This window comes from Sorex araneus, chromosome 1, assembly GCF_027595985.1.
Source record: "Sorex araneus isolate mSorAra2 chromosome 1, mSorAra2.pri, whole genome shotgun sequence".
NCBI lineage: Eukaryota > Metazoa > Chordata > Mammalia > Eulipotyphla > Soricidae > Sorex > Sorex araneus.
Window position 1 is genome coordinate 267,097,743 of NC_073302.1, and position 6,290 is coordinate 267,104,032.

Sequence of the window (6,290 nt, forward strand, 5' to 3'; positions counted from 1 at the left end):
ACTCATTTCATAAGTAATGTTATCATTCAGTAGCATTTATCACATTGTAGTGTAATTATTTCTCTGCCTGTTTGTCTTCCTGATCTTGCTGGAGACTCGTTTTCATTCATCTTTGCCTGTCTTGCCCTTGGTGCGGCATCTGGTTCATCATAATTTCTCAATCTCAATAGAGTACATTTGAATAATGCAAAGATACCCAGGTCCACCTGAGAGTTTATGAGTTAAATGTAAAAGTTCACCATTTTCTTGCTCATCCCTTTGAATGATTATTTAATTTTCCAGACTGATAAGGTCAGCAGTTACTGTGTTCTAACAAAGAGTGAGGTGGGGTTTAATGTCATCTCTCTTTAGATCTCCAATTTTTTGAGTCCCAGAGAAATTTCTCTGTCTCTGTTGAAGCATGTTAAAATGTCCTTCATCCTTCAACTTTTCCTTGTTACATTCAATCTTCCCAATCTTTGCTGTTTATTCTTCTGGCTGCCCTTTTCCACAGGAAACACTTCACAACTTGGTTCCTAGCCCCATCTAACTGTGTATGCCTCTGATAGACCCTCAAAAGCCAGTGCTTGGACCTATCACAAAATCAATAAATACGTAAGTCCGAATCAGTGTGCTAAAAATTACCATTAATTAATACGGATCTGAACAAGATCCTAACTTGCCCTCACCCTCCTCCCCACCCCTGTATCTTTTGTTTCTTAACACCTTCATTGATTTTATACATTGTCCTTTCAGAGTATCTAAAATGATATAGCAAATCATCTGAATTTGAATGGTATGCTTTGTTCTTGGTTTTAATCCTTCCACCACTCAAAACCTGGACTGAAACTAGATACATTTGGGACTTTCAGAAATTTCGTTTGTCATTTTACGTGTATTCTAAGTAAGAATAAGGAACCGTCATGTTGCTCATTAAGAATTGTAAAGAACATTAGCTCAAGTGAATAATTTGGTCTGCATAAAGCCTATGGATTGAGTTGCCCCGTGCCCCGACTCATTGGATCACAAGGTTCTCACAGAAGGCAAATCTGCTCTGCATCTCCATGAGACAGAATGACAAGATGCAGGGTGCACTGCCTCTAGGACACACACTGACCTGGAGTAGCAAGGACTGCTGGGAGTCAAGTACCCTTCTAAGCGTTTGTTTTTGCAGTCTGGAGAATGCCTGAAACAAGTGCCCTTGGCACAAACATCAGCTCCAGTCAAACATTTATTTAACAGATTCCTTTATATTTATTTTTAATAATTTTAAAATGTGCCTATTCTTTATAAGTATCATGGAACATCATGAATGTAATGAAGCATCTAAATTTCTCAAAAGTATATGACACAAGTGTAGCTATGTACTTACATGATGAGCTTGATTTTATAAATGGCTTTTTGTTTGCCTCCCCAAATTGACTATGGTCTTATTTTTGCTATGAACATTTTCCTGAACATTTTCTTACCACAGAGGCAGAGAGAAGTGCCTCCATCCCAAGCAAAATCACAGTTTTTCAAAATACAATCTTTTATCAAAATGATGTGATAATTTAGTTGACATTTCTATTTATGTATATATCTTCCTCCCAAAGATTGAAAGCATTGACAATATACGTTACTAATCCAGAATCTAGTATATATTAGACTACTATTAAGTTCAGTTGAATAAATATATGATAAGCCAATATATTTTAGCCCTGACATACATGTCATTCTGTTTAATTGCTTTAAGATATTCTATCACATGGATGTAAAATAAAGAATTGGTTACTTTTTATCTGTTAGCAGATTGATACTATTTTAACCTATTATTACAAATAACATTATCACTAGTGTTACATACAAATAAATATCCTGATACATTTTTCCAACATGAAAATAATATCAGAGTTATAGGTTATAAATATTATTTGTGACAAAATCCTTTTCCCATAATGGGTGTATCACATTTTACTCCCAGCAGTATTTGAGCTTCAATTTCACTTTATCCACTCTAATATTAATATAAATATTTTTAAATGTAGATACAAGATATTTTTGTTTACATACATATACATGTTTATTTGTTTATATTTATGTCACATTTATATATGTTGTTTTTATGACATATAGACAATATGTTAAGAAAGATCATCACATTTTGAGTTTCATTTTGACTGCATTTGAAAACTACCAAATTTTATAACTAATGCTTATGCTTAATTCATGTATATTTAACACTGGTACATGGAAGAAAGTGATATATATTTCTATGCCCACAAACAGACATTATTAATATCATTAATGAGCTCTTGGTATAAATGGGAAATTAGATAAAAGACAATATTAAAAAATGCATATTGCATTGTAATATAAGCATCATTATACTTGTTTATATCTTGGTCTCCATTAGATTGAGCTAACTACAAAATACAAAGCACCCAGACTTCTATGTAATACTATTACATGCTTAGCTTATTTGGACTATTTTGGTAGTAACTATGATTTCTTGACTTCCAAATGTGTAGATATACTAGTTAAGGGATAGTTATATTTTTCTTACCATATTTTCCTACTGCTATGGTAAAAGCATGGTGCTTGGAAGAATAGAGATTTTAATTTTATTATTTTGTTAGTGAGAATGAAATAATTTCAATGTAATACTGGGCATTAGTCTTTTTCTTAAAATCTGTGGATTGTCATTAACTGACAAAATATTCTGCTGCCAAGATCTTGTAAGTATTGTATTTGTTGTCTGATGCCAAACATCCTCTTTAAATGCTAATGAACAAAGTATGGCATGCATTCTGTTCTTGATAGATGATGCCTATACCTTCTGTGGTCAACAGAAGGGGAATTCCCGGCCCATATGATTTCCATTCTGGCACACTCATCTCCTTAGTACTTACAAACCAGTTAGCATTTAGATGCATTACTCACTCTTATTCTCATCATGAATACAACAGTGTGTGACATAGGTTAGCTTATCCACCAAACCTAAAGAATTAAAGCTCTCAAAACACTTTACCCCACATTTTTCTTCATTGAGGTAAAGACTATATGCATCCATTTTTTTTCTTTTTGGGTCACACCCAGCAATGAACAGGGGTTACTCCTGGCTTTTGTACTCAGGAATTACTCCTGGTGGTGCTCAGGGGACCATATGGGATTCTGGGAATTGAACCTGGGTTGGCCACATGCAAGGCAAATGTCCTAACTGCTGTGCTATTGCTCCAGCCCCCTGCATCCAATTTCTTATCTAAATTTCTTTTGGTTAAACCTATAAGACCAAACAATAGAAAATCTTGAACAAGCTACCAAGTAATAGGATATTTTTTCTCTATAGGCATTTCAGAACCATTAAAAAAAAACTTCAATATGGCTGTTAACCTAATTTGGTGAAATATTTAGGGGAGTGAAGCAAAAGGAAATAGTTTGGTACTAAAAAAATAATGAATAATTTAATATTTTTTACAGTAGTCCTAGATAGTGCTAATAGTACTAGCTAGTGCTAATTTTTTTACAATAGTCCTGGCTAATATAGTTGGTATCTGTGCACTACTTAGGGAAAGAGAGCTGTGTATTCCAGAGGCTTCAGAGACAAGCTAGTTTGACTTTAAATCAAGATCTCACCCCTTATTGTTATGTCAGAATTATAATTATGCATTTTTTGTTTTGGTTTATCACATGTAAAATTTTATCGTAAGACAGACAGAGCATCAAAATAGTTTTTTTTTTCTTTCATAACACGTTTATTCCCCCAGGGGGGTGCACCATTCCTGGAAGTACTGCAATACCAGGTCAATGGGTGGAGTGGACGGAGCAAGCTCCTATTCCAACTCCTAATTCCAAAAATCCATTTAATATATTGTCCTCGGATAGAGGACGTATCAGATATTAAACTGATAAGAACAGATACTACACAAAATAGTTTTTTAAGGTAGCACAAAATAATGGAGAAAAACATAAGATATGGCATGTAATTAATTTGCAAAATATATACAGTATTAGTTCTATGTTGTGGCATAATATAGTACCACATGGGTTGGAGAGATAGCACAGTGGGTAAGGTGCTTTCCTTGCACCAGTTGACCTTGGTCATTCCCATATGATACACCAAGCCTGCCAGAGTGATCCTTGAGCACAAACTCAGAAATAAATCCTGAGCATCACGGGATGTGGCCCCAAAACAAAATAAGACAGAAATAATAATAATGTGGCACCACAAATTTAGCAGCTCACAATGAACTTTTACTTACACATGACAGTTTTTCTAAGTCAAGAGTCCAGTTAAAACTCTGCAGTGTGACTGTTCAATGCCCTAAAAGCCTCCTAACCATGTGTGGACTAGACTACCCTGCTCCCTGGGGCCCAGGTATTGGCCTAGGTTTACATGGTTGTTAGCAGCTTTCAGCTACTCCCAGCTTTATGTATCAACAATTTGTACTTTGTAGTTAAGGCAACATGTTTACACCAGTATTAACATTTATGTCTTTATATACAGTTACCATACATCATATCTCGCTACAATTCTTCCACCAATGTCCTTGTTTTACTTTTAATCCCTCTTTTCATCACCTGACCTCCTTCCCACTGCCAATTTGGGAATCTCCATTTTTTTCAATCCCAGGGTCAAAGGTTTGTCATTATTTTCTTCCTGTCTATTCCCTTGTTTCTCTGATGGCACAAGACTGAAGATCCCATTTGACTGTGGGGTCACTCAGCTCCTCTGGGCCTCTCACAGTCAAGTGACTGCCTAAAAGAATTGGAAACATTTCTTCTAAGCTAGCAAATGAATTTCTCGAACTACTCCAGGAAGACAAAGTTGACATACCACATAATTTGACATACTCAAGGAAATGGCTCTTCTATCACTATTGACATATTCGATTAACCTGAAGTAAGTTGCAAGTTCTCTAAATCCACACTCAGGAGAGGAGGACCATACAAGAGAGGGGGGCCAGTATAGGGCCACCTTAGCATCCAATTTCAGTGTATTTTCTAGTTCTTGTATAAGTCAATTACTTTGATACTTCAATGCATAAAATCTAACAAACTAAATTGAACAAGGTCCCATTTCAAAAGGAAAGTTTATTGGAAATACTCTGGAATAATTTACTGGATCCAATAAAGAGCCACAGAGATCAGGGTAGCATGAATGACTTTAGGAATTTGAACAGAGTCATAATATTTCTGAAAACATGTCACAACAAGCTTCAGTGTCCTTGCACGATGTTTGTTTTTCTCTGGGTGTTCTAGTTACCATGCCATGCTTCTCCTTGAAAGCTGAAAATCACCTCTTTTAATGTTCACAAACATGCATCCTCTCATCTTTCCCACTGTGTCCACATAAAACACATTTACAAAGTATTTCAATTGGTTTTTGGTAGATAATGTGGGTATGTAGAGACCAAAGACCCTAACCAAGTTGATTGAGCATCATGACTGACTTACCAAAATCATATGCTCTCCCGTGTGTATAGGGGAAGTATGCAAATTCCCAGAGAAACAATGGTAATCAGAAACACACCAAAGAAGATATAAGCCTTGTACATTAATCCCCCAATAACATATCTTGAATATTTTAAAACATGAAGTTAAAAATAATTATATATAAATATATGCTAGCTTCTTAAATCCTCTAAATGATAATATTTGTCTATATTTATTTTATTATGTTATATATCATTTTCTTTTTATTCATTTCAGCTGTGTAATAGATTATTGATATACATTACACTAAAACCCCCAACATGCAAGTCAATAATAAAAGTTTGATAGATCGAATTTGAAGTTGAAGTCCAAATTACAAGTAATCCATTGGATAAAACTGAAAGAATAAAGGACTGGAGAGATATATAGAAGATAGAATCTTGCCTTGCATGCAGCAGACCATGGTTTGATCTCTAGCTCACATATGGTAACTTAAACATTTCCCTGAAATTACAACAAGAAGTGTGCCCTCAGCAGCGGTAAAGGTGTGGTCCAAACACCAAAAGTCAAATAAATGAGAATTTAAAAAAATCACTATCACTGCTACTGTCATCCCGTTGCACATTGATTTGCTCAAGTGGGCACCAGTAACATCTCCATTGTGAGACTTGTTGTTACTGTTTTTGGCATATCAAATATGCCAAGGGTAGGTTGCCAAAGCTAAAATAAGAAGATTTACCAGATCACTATTGGTCTTTAACTTGTCTACCACTTTACTAATCTGAGTAACAAAAGATGCTAATGTTTTTAAAACCTTTTTTGAAATGGAAAATATCTTTGAATATATCAAGTAAGCTCAAATTTGCTGATTGTTAGCCAGCCTTGCTTAGTCCTTC

The 6,290-nt window shown here is 35.0% G+C and overlaps 1 pseudogene; it reads right to left on the reverse strand.

The window, feature by feature from the left end:
- Nucleotides 1–3,724: 3,724 nt before the first annotated feature.
- Nucleotides 3,725–3,905, reverse strand: LOC129401092 (U2 spliceosomal RNA; annotated as a pseudogene).
- Nucleotides 3,906–6,290: the final 2,385 nt, after the last annotated feature.